Raw genomic sequence first — 10,751 nt, 5'->3', positions numbered from 1 at the left:
TGTATGCACTTAGTGCGCCATTACCTACAGAGCTGGGAGAAAAGGTTGGATGATGTGAATAGTCTGGATAACATGTGGTCAGTCACCTGAGGAGAAAGTGAGGTCTGCAGATGCTGGAGATCAAAGTTGAAACTTTATTGCTGGAACAGCACAGCAGGTCAGGCAGCATCCAGGGAACAGGAGATTCGACGTTTCGGGCACATTCCTGAAGAAGGGCCTGTGCCCGAAACGTCGAATCTCCTGTTCCCTGGATGCTGCCTGACCTGCTGTGCTGTTCCAGCAATAAAGTTTCAACTCAGTCACCTGAGGACACCCTTGGTTCCTTTGTCTCTTCCCAGAGTTGCATCCATTGTTCTTCTGTACAGAGGGAAAGCAGAGTATCAGTGTATGAAATAAATTACATTTGTGGGCTGTCTATGAGGGGATATGTGCAAGATATCAAGGTGTATATTAAGGTGAGTCTTGACTGTTGCTGGCAGATCAGGAGGTGCCTGGAGTCAGAAAATAACAGGGGTACAGTTCACGAGAATACTGAGTAAGTCAATGGATGAGTTGGCACTTGAAAGTGTGATGTGGGTTGAAAAATGTGGTGCTGAAAAAACACAGCAGGCCAGGCAGCATCCGATGAGCAGGAGAATCGATGTTTCGGATATATATATATATATATATATATATACAGCACACAATATCTTCAGATTTGAAGGAGCACACACCAGACGCTCACTTAAAGGCACTGGGTGTTACAGCACAGGAAGAGGCAATCTGGCTCATCATCCACATTGGATGATCCCATTTCCCAGGATTTGACATGTGCTCTTTTATGTAATGGGTTTCAGGTACAGCATGCTTTCAATGCTCAGTTTTGAGGCACCCGACACAGCAAAACTGTGAGTCCTAAGTAAGCTACAAGTGGCTTGGTGAGGTGCCATGAGAATCAAAAAGAGTTGCCAAACGTCGGATGCCAGTGTCAGTAGACTAGGGATGCATGCACTTGGTGCCGGTAAGGCATGTTGCTTGGTGCTGATAGAATCTGCTGCTTGGTGCTGAGCAACATGGAAGGTCCTTGTAGTGAGAAGTGAGCTGAAGTCATGAGCCTATGACTTCCATATTGGCAATTCTCAATGCCCAGCTTGTTTGGCGTGTTCGGTAAGATAGGAATATTAATCAGGTGAGTTACACTGTTCATAAGACATTTACTAAACAATATTCCCCTTTAATTGACATTCACTGCTGCCTCACGAGAATCTTGCCTCTCCACCTAATAGACACATAAAAGATGCAGCGAATTGTTCCTGATATCAAGATAGGTTTCGTCGGCTTTCTCTCGTAATTCTACCTTAAATCTTGCCAGAGCTCCGGTCAGTCCAGCTTCCCTGAGACTTTTCAAAAACTCTTATAAATGCTTCTTAAGTATTGTGATGGTTCCATCTTGACCACCCTTTTGGGCAGTGAGTTCCAGGTAACCATGACTGTCTAAGTGAAAACACTTTGCCTTAAATTGCCTCTAAATCTCCTGCCTTAAATCTTAAATCATTACAACAAGGAAATTGAGCTGAATCTGCAGAGAGGGTACGGTGTGTATAGCAGTGAAGGGACAGGACAGTGCCCAGAAATCCCTACCCACTAAGGGTTTTCATGGGGTGCTCGTCTTTCCTCTACCTCAATTAGGAACAATAACTGAGATGCTAAGATTTATGAAAAATGAAGTTTCAGAATTTTACCACATCCTTTAAAAGGACCTGCAATTTTGCAACAAGTTAAAGTTGCCATAATCTCACCAGACCTTAAAACTGCTCTCTCATTTAATGCAAGGGTTATTACACCTCAGACAAGGGACATGGTCAAAGAAGGAAAATCCATCACGGTAACTTCAGCTGATGGAGGAGTTTCAACTGGCATCAATCTGCACTGCAAGCTCGCCATCCAGCCAATTGAGCTAACCAGCTGGGCCATTGTAGCAGCCAGAGGACGGTGTTGGTCATCTCATCCCAAAAAACTTTCAGGACCAGGCGCTCCCCCTCCAAGAAGGTGAAGTCGAACCAGCCAATTTCTCAGTAGATCTGCATGAAAACCAGCAATAAGATTAGGTACAACTCCAAGAGGAGACATTGGAGAAGAACCAAGCTGGACCTGTAAAGGAACTGAACATTGGCACATGACCACCAACGGCTGTCTTCTCTGATCTCTTTCTCTCTCTCCTACAGAGAAAAGTAGTGGCAGTGTGGATTTGAGTAAAGGTTGAGCACACACAAATGCAGTTTTTTTTACCCCATTTGATGTTTTCTATTGCGGAAAATAAATATTGAGATTGATAGAACAGCACTGTCAGCACTTGCTGCACAAGCAAAAAAAAAATTGCAAACATTGACGTGTTCACCACACCTCGGAGGAGACACATGTTATGTGTACAGAGAGAGAGTGATAATTGCTCTCATTATTTAAAGAAAAGCAGGATGAATAGGTACATGACTTTGGCAGGCTCGTAAGATGGCAAATTATTTAAAAGGCATTGACTGCGCACACATACACGTCTGCAGGCTTTACAGGTCAATGGGAAGAGGTAAAGGAAGCACAAATGGTGTCAATCCAATCATATGTAGTTGGTGCCTACACCATCATGTTGGCACATGCTGTCTTGGCAGCGACCATGATGGCTGCAATCTGATACTTCTCCAATGATCCCAATTGTAATTGTAATTGAATCTTGTGGCTGGTTTTCATGCAGATTCACTGTGGAATCATTGGTTCTACATCCACTTGCCACTGGGGCATTACGTTGGAAAATGAATCAATGCCTCCACCAGAAATATAGACCATTCAACCCATTCAGCCTACTTAAACACTGCACAGAATTGTAAATTTTACTGTATATATTTTAATCTCCTCGGAGTATCAGCAATTTGAAATTCTCTGTTCATTAACTAAGAAATTCCACAGTATTAATATATCTACAAATGTCTATTATTTAACCTGCTGTTCGCCACTTAGTATGAGAGCCATTCTGTGTTATCGTGCTCGATTATCTGCCCTACACCTTCTAACCCTGTTATAATACTAATATTTTTGGACAAATATTTTGAGTGCTAGCACTTCAAGAAGTGATTGTTGTCATCTGATTCAGTATGTGGATGTACCTACAAGAGAAGGTGCAAAACTTGACCTACTCTTGGGAAATAAGGCCGGGCAGGTGACTGAGGTGTCAGTGTGGGAGCACTTTGTGGCCAGTGACCATAATTCTATTCATTTTAAAATAATGATGGAAAAGGATAGACCAGATCTAAAAGTTGAAGTTCTAAATTGGAGAAAGGCCAATTTTGACGGTATTAGGCAAGAACTTTCAAAAGCTGATTGGAGGCAGATATTCGCAGGTAAAGGGACGGGTGGAACATGGGAAGCCTTCAGAAATGAGATAACAAGAATCCAGAGGAAGTATATTCCTGTCAGGGTGAAAGGGAAGGCTGGTAGGTATAGGAAATGCTGGATGTCTAAATAAATTGAGGGTTTGGTTAAGAAAAAGAAGGAAGCATATGTCAAGTATAGACAGGATAGATCGAGTGAATCCTTAGAAGAGTATAAAGAAAGTAGGAGTATACTTAAGAGGGAAATCAGGAGGGCAAAAAGGGGACATGAGATAGCTTTGGCAAATAGAATTAAGGAGAATCCAAAGGGTTTTTACAAATATATTGAGGACAAAAGGGTAACTAGGGAGAGAATAGGGCCCCTCAAAGATCAGCAAGGCGGCCTTTGTGTGGAGCCGCAGAAAATGGGGGAGATACTAACTGAATATTTTGCATCAGTATTTACTGTGGAAAAGGATATGGAAGATATAGACTGTAAGGAAATAGATGGTGACATCTTGCAAAATGTCCAGATTACAGAGGAGGAAGTGCTGGATGTCTTGAAACGGTTAAAAGTGGATAAATCCCCAGGACCTGATCAGGTGTACCTGAGAACTCTGTGGGAAGCTAGAGAAGTGATTGCTGGGCCTCATGCTGAGATATTTGCATCATCGATAGTCACAGGTGAGGTGCCAGAAGACTGGAGGTTGGCAAACATGGTGCCACTGTTTAAGAAGGGCGTTAAAGGTAAGCCAGGGAACTATAGATCGGTGAGCCTGACTTCGGTGGTGGGCAAGTTGGTGGAGGGAATCCTGAGTGACAGGATGTACATGCATTTGGAAAGGCAAGGACTGATTCGGGATAGTCAACATGGCTTTGTGTATGGGAAATCATGTCTCACAAACTTGATTGAAGAAGTAACAAAGAAGATATATGAGGGATGTGATCTATATGGACTTCAGTAAGGCGTTCGACAAGGTTCCCCATGGGAGACTGATTAGCAAGGTTAGATCTCATGGAATAAAGGGAGAACTAGCCTTTTGGATACAGAACTGGCTCAAAGGTAGAAGACAGAGGGTGGTGGTGGAGGGTTGTTTTTCAGACTGGAGGCCTGTGACCAGTGGAGTGCTAAAAGGATCGGTGCTGGGCCCTCTACTTTTTGTCATTTACATAAATGATTTGGATGTGAGCATAAGAGGTACAGTTAGTAAGTTTGCAGATGACACCAAAATTGGAGGTGTAGTGGACAGCGAAAAGGGTTACTTCAGATTACAACAGGATCTGGACCAGATGGGCCAATGGGCTGAGAAGTGTCAAATGGAGTTTAATTCAGATAAATGCGAGGTGCTGCATTTTGGGAAAGCAAATCTTAACAGGACTTACACACTTAATGGTAAGGTCCTAGGGAGTGTTGCTGGACAAAGAGACCTTGGAGTGCAGGTTCATAGCTCCTTGAAAGTGGAATTGCAGGTAAATAGGATAGTGAAGAAGGCGTTTGGTATGCTTTCCTTTATTGGTCAGAGTATTGAGTACATGAGTTGGGAGGTCATGTTGCGGCTATACAGGACATTGGTTAGGCCACTGTTGGAATATTGCGTGCAATTCTGGTCTCCTTCCTTTCGGAAAGATGTTGTGAAACTTGAAAGGGTTGAGAAAAGATTTACAAGGATGTTGCCAGGGTTGGAGGATTTGAGCTATAGGGAGAGGCTGAACAGGCTGAGGCTGTTTTCCCTGGAGCGTCGGAGGTTGAGGGGTGACCTTATAGAGTTTTACAAAATTATGAGGGGCATGGACAGGATAAATAGGCAAAATTTTTCCCTAGGGTCGGGGAGTCCAGAACTAGAATGCATAGGTTTAGGGTGAGAGGGGAAAGATATAAAAGAGACCTAAGGGGCAACTTTTTCACGCAGAGGGTGGTACATGTATGGAATGAGCTGCCAGAGGATGTGATGGAGGCTTGTACAATTGCAACATTTAAGAGGCATTTGGATGGGTATTTGAAAAGGAAGGGTTTGGAGGGATATGGGCCGGGTGCTGGCAGATGGGACTAGATTGGGTTGGGATATCTGGTCGGCATGGACTGGTTGGACCGAAGGGTCTGTTTCCGTGCTGTACATCTCTATGACTCTATCTGCACAGGTAACTTGTTGATTTTATTTTCTGACAAATTTCAAGGCATTCCCCACTGCCAAGAAATTGTTTCAATACATTTTCTGGTTTATATTTCATACTGGTGACAGAAATGTAGATCAGAGGTGGGCCATTCATTTAGTTTTAGATTAGATTAGATTACTTACAGTGTAGAAACAGGCCCTTCGGCCCGACAAGTCCACACCGACCCGCCGAAGCGCAACCCACACAGACCCATTCCCTTACATTTACGCCTTCACCTAACACTATGGGCAATTTAGCATGGCCGATTCACCTAGTGTTGTGCTGCTGTCTGGCAATTCGCCTTAATCTTGATTTTATGGTAATCATATTCCCTGTACTCATTCTTGCATAGAACTGCACAAGTTAAAACAAATTCTTAAATGTTGGTTGTAAAAAATTTGGAAATATGTGCAAAGGGATTGGAAATTTATGGAAACAAAAAGCATTGCAGAATGGAATTTCCTGCATGATCTGCTGCATATTAACAGATCAAATTGATTCTTACCATATCTTTCTTTTTATTATTACATTACTATGGTAATAATTTCTCACTTAAGAAAACTGCCATCAGGAAGTAAGATAACTGTCATTTGTGAAAATGTACAAAAACACTGAGCTACTTTCATGGAAGATGCCATCGTTTCAGATGTCATGGGGAAATCGTGGAGACATATTGTTGGCTGATAGGAACAATAATTAATTCCATTAATGTTGGAATCTATTCAAATAAAACAATGTTTAATTTACTTATAACAATAGGGTCTATTTATTAAAACTTCGATTTCCTAGCCAGGATACTAAGGAATGCATGATAAACATCTGTCTGCATCTATTTTGCAATCGTCCTGCTTTGTATAATTTATGAAATATAGTGAGGCATAGGGAGGAAACATATCCATCAGCCATGAGGGACCAATTAGGCCCAATAACGAGGCAACTGAGGATATGTTTGTGGAGCCACCAGTAACTCCCTGATGGTGGTCAGACTTTGAAGTAAGGTTGGAGCTCTGCTGCTATGTGGAGATGGCATTGAAACAGCAGGCGTAGGTGCCATCAGTGCCTGCCTTCAATTCCCTGCTCCCAAAGTGCTTCGATTATCAGGTGACAATAGTGATAACAGGACACCCTGTGGAGATATGTCCCCTCCACAGGATGGCCTGCCATTGTAATCATGCAGAAATTTTAAAATATCATTAAGTTCCAGAGGACATCTCCATCTTAAGGCAGTGGTGGGCCCTCCAATTGGGACTGCGGGCTATTAGGGAAACCATTCCTGGAGTTGGATTCCTCATCAACTTCCTGCCACCAGGGAGGTTTTGTCACTGGCCAGGCAGCCACCAATATACTGGGATTGGCTAAGTTATTGTAAATGATAGAACAATGTCAAAGATGGAAGATTCATTCAAGCTTTCTAGCTAGCCAATCATAATTGGCTGGACTATCACAAAATTCAGTTCCACAACATGACTGCGCAGTCCTTAGGGAATGCAGGAACTCATAAAATGGCAGCTGCACACTTTATTAATAATGGAAATATCCTCAGAAGCTGGGCAGTGCATCAGAGAAGTATCCTGATGGTCCTGAGGGGTTGTCAGATTCCCGATGTCAATGTCCGTGCACAGGGAGTGCTTGTGGCTGGTGCCCATGGATCATACTGTAAACTGTAATTTGGCCATAGGCAACATGGAGGTGATTTGGAGCAAGTGCTGAGCTGAACCCCTCCATGGACCTGCACTGGTTTCCATTTTGAGATTTCCCAATGTAAAGCTCGCTTGACACATCTGGTAAGATAGGAATCTGAATATTAATTAGGGCTGAATTGTTTTGTTTATAAAGCTTTTAACAAGTGCTCATCACCATGAATTCCAACTTGCTGCTGTCTAGTGAGAATCTTATATACTGCCTGTGAAAACAGATGACTTACGTTGGCCCCAAAGTTGACATGGCCTTGCTGCCTTTGTCACCCAATTCTGACGCACTATTCGCCACAGCTCACATCACCCAAACCCTTATAAGATTCCAAAATTAGTCTATAAACCCTGTGCTATGTGTATGGCCCCTGCAAACTGCACCTTTTCCTGTTCTCCTCTTTCCTGTGGAGCTACTGCTGCTGATGCTAATGCAACTGTTGGTCATCGTGGTGCTCAATGGAGATCCAATCTAAAGCAATAGCTGATGAACTGCTTGAGTCTGTTGCACATCAGACTCCCAAGATCAGATCAGATCTTCAAGCATCTGAAGTATAAATCACCTGTCCAAAGTTTTGAAGCAAGCTGCAAAGTTTCACCTCCAAGGACAAATAACAATCAGATATCCTTTGTGAAAAGCTGGCAAGAAAACTGCTGTGAGGACCAAATGTTTCTTGATATTTTCCCCAAGAATCAGAGTAGGATTGAGTTTATTTTTCAACAATTAGTCTCTTGTAATTATGTGTAATGTGTAACCAAGTTCAGACATATTATATGTATAAACTATGTAGATTCCATTTTATTTAATTGTTGTCAATGTAAGTCTCTGGTGTCACAACATGTCTTTGTCTGTGGCTGCAATCCTGACTGAGATTTACTACATAGTCCCAGGCTAACGTAGATCAAGGATGGAGCAAGCCCAATGTTATGGTTCATTGTGAAGCCACCTTTCAGGACACAGAATATCTGAGACTGGCTGAACTTTTTAATATTTAAATGGCTTAAAGACAATTAATCATTTTCTTTTCAAGTATTAGCAGGTTTATATGTTACTTTGGAATGAAGTTCTATAACAGTGTTTAAACTTTTTGTGACTTGTTGTTTATGTGTGTCTTGGAATGGTATCTTGTTACCTTATTTGCCTTCATAATACTACCTATAGATCTAGTACAGTGATAAGGTTTGATTTCTGATAATTTGGTGTAATATGTACAAAAACCCAAAAGGCACATGTGAGAAGCCAGGACTGAGAGCAGGCCAGAAAATGTGTTCAAGTAAATCACAGGAATATAGCAGGAAAAGGTCAAATAACTGCTCACAAAGATGTTAATGAGATCGAGCAGCATGTCTTATTCTTGATTCCCTTCAGGAAGCTTTCCTGGAAAGGATATATCAGGGCACTTAAGAATTATGAAGAACAGAGTCAGTGGTATGGTGGCCAGCAGTCTCCAACAATATTGATCTCATATCTTATTGTATCTCCAACTGAACAGGATTGGCAGAAATATTTTCCACTCTTATCATCACTGACAGAGGTTCAGATGACAAAAATCAACAATGTTTACAATGAAATGCTTTGATAAGAAAGAGGGTGGTATCGCCCAGCTCATCTATCAGTAGCAATGAGTGACACCATGTTAATTAAGTAGTAAACCCCAAGCAACTTGACAGAGTAAATGATTTTATTGGGTTCATCATAATAATCACCATGGGGAGAATGCAAGCATCCAAAGCAATTAACCAACAAAATGCATATATTTAAACAGACCCACATTGAACATAGGCGGCAAACTGTTCAATTACCACAACTGAGTAGGACAACCAATGTCTATCAATTCAGGCCATGGTCAAGAGGTAATTGATTGGTTCAGGGATCCAATAGATAAAATATCACTATCAACACAGCAGATGTTGACCAAGAAGGACATTCATGAACTTAAAGGTGCAGTAATTGATGCAATTGTTTGCTTAGTAAGAACAATGTGCTCTGTGAATGACATCTAAGAGGTAAAAGGACTCCAGTTTAAAGGACATACAGACACATGCAATCATGAATATAGTTAAAATCAAGCAAGAAAACATGACTACCAACATTCCAAGTCAAAAGAAAATGTTTTCTGGAAAAAACCACCAGACCACATGAATATGTGAATTCAAAAATACAGGCGAAGTTAGGTTATTGGTAAATATACTTCAATATGTGATTATAAAAAGGATAATATAGGAAAAAAAAACCTTGGAGAGAGATGCTGCATAGGTTCTTGGTTCTGGAAAGGTTAATGGTGTGAAGTGCAGAAAGCCCTAGCTTATCTGTTGTTCTCATAAGGAGTTGGGTGGAGAGAATATTTCTTCAACTGAAGAGAATATCTGGATCTCCTCTTGATCATTCTACCAACATCTATCACAGCAATGGGCTGAATCTTATGATGTTTTGGTTCATTGACAAATTTGTTAAGTTTCACAGAAGCCAAGCAAGATTTCCTGCTCTATCACTCCAAACCCCCCTTATTAACAAACCACTGTGCTCCTATGGCACTCTGCTCATCTGAAGTTAGTCTGATTCTACTATCTCACTGTAGCCAGAAGAATCCTGGGATAGACTAACTTCACTGGCAGGTAAAAACAATGACTGCAGATGCTGGAAACCAGATTCTGGATTAGTGGTGCTGGAAGAGCACAGCAGTTCAGGCAGCATCCGAGGAGCAGTAAAATCGACGTTTCAGGCAAAAGCCCTTCATCAGGAATAAAGGCAGAGAGCCTGAAGCGTGGAGAGATAAGCTAGAGGAGGGTGGGGGTAGGGAGAAAGTAGCATAGAGTACAATAGGTGAGTGGGGGTGGGGATGAAGGTGCTAGGCCAGGGAGGAGGATGGAGTGGATAGGTGGAAAAGAAGATAGGCAGGTAGGACAAGTCATGGGGACAGTGCTGAGCTGGAAGTTTGGAACTAGGGTGAGGTGGGGGAAGGGGAAATGAGGAAACTGTTGAAGTCCACATTTATGCCCTGGGGTTGAAATGTTCCAAGGCGGAAGATGAGGCGTTCTTCCTCCAGGCGTCTGGTGGTGAGGGAGCGGCGGTGAAGGAGGCCCAGGACCTCCATGTCCTCGGCAGAGTGGGAGGGGGAGTTGAAATGTAGGGCCACAGGGCATTTTGGTTGATTGGTGCTGGTGTCTCAGAGATGTTCCCTAAAGCGCTCTGCTAGGAGGCGCCCAGTCTCCCCAATGTAGAGGAGACCGCATCGGGAGCAACAGATACAATAAATGATATTGTGGATGTGCAGGTAAAACTTTGATGGATGTGGAAGGCTCCATTAGGGCCTTGGATAGAGATGAGGGAGGAGGTGTGGGCGCAGGTTTTACAATTCCTGCGGTGGCAGGGGAAGGTTCCAGGTTGGGAGGGTGGGTTGTTGGGGGGCGTGGACCTGACCGGGTAGTCACGGAGGGAACGGTCATTGCGGAAGGCGGAAAGGGAGGGAAATATATCCCTGGTGGTGGGGTCTTTTTGGAGGTGGTGGAAATGTCAGCGGATGATTTGGTTTATGCAAAGGTTGGTAGGGTGGAAGGTGAGCACGAGGGG

The 10,751-nt window shown here is 42.8% G+C and overlaps 1 pseudogene; it reads left to right on the top strand.

The window, feature by feature from the left end:
- The first annotated feature begins 1,096 nt into the window (after positions 1–1,096).
- LOC122550237 (large ribosomal subunit protein eL39 pseudogene) lies at positions 1,097–2,136 on the top strand (annotated as a pseudogene).
- The last annotated feature ends 8,615 nt before the right edge of the window (positions 2,137–10,751 follow it).

Source organism: Chiloscyllium plagiosum, unplaced genomic scaffold, assembly GCF_037043375.1.
Source record: "Chiloscyllium plagiosum isolate Xiang-an unplaced genomic scaffold, Cpla_swu_hap1 HiC_scaffold_5, whole genome shotgun sequence".
Classification (NCBI taxonomy): domain Eukaryota; kingdom Metazoa; phylum Chordata; class Chondrichthyes; order Orectolobiformes; family Hemiscylliidae; genus Chiloscyllium; species Chiloscyllium plagiosum.
This window is presented reverse-complemented; position numbering and strand designations above follow the sequence as displayed.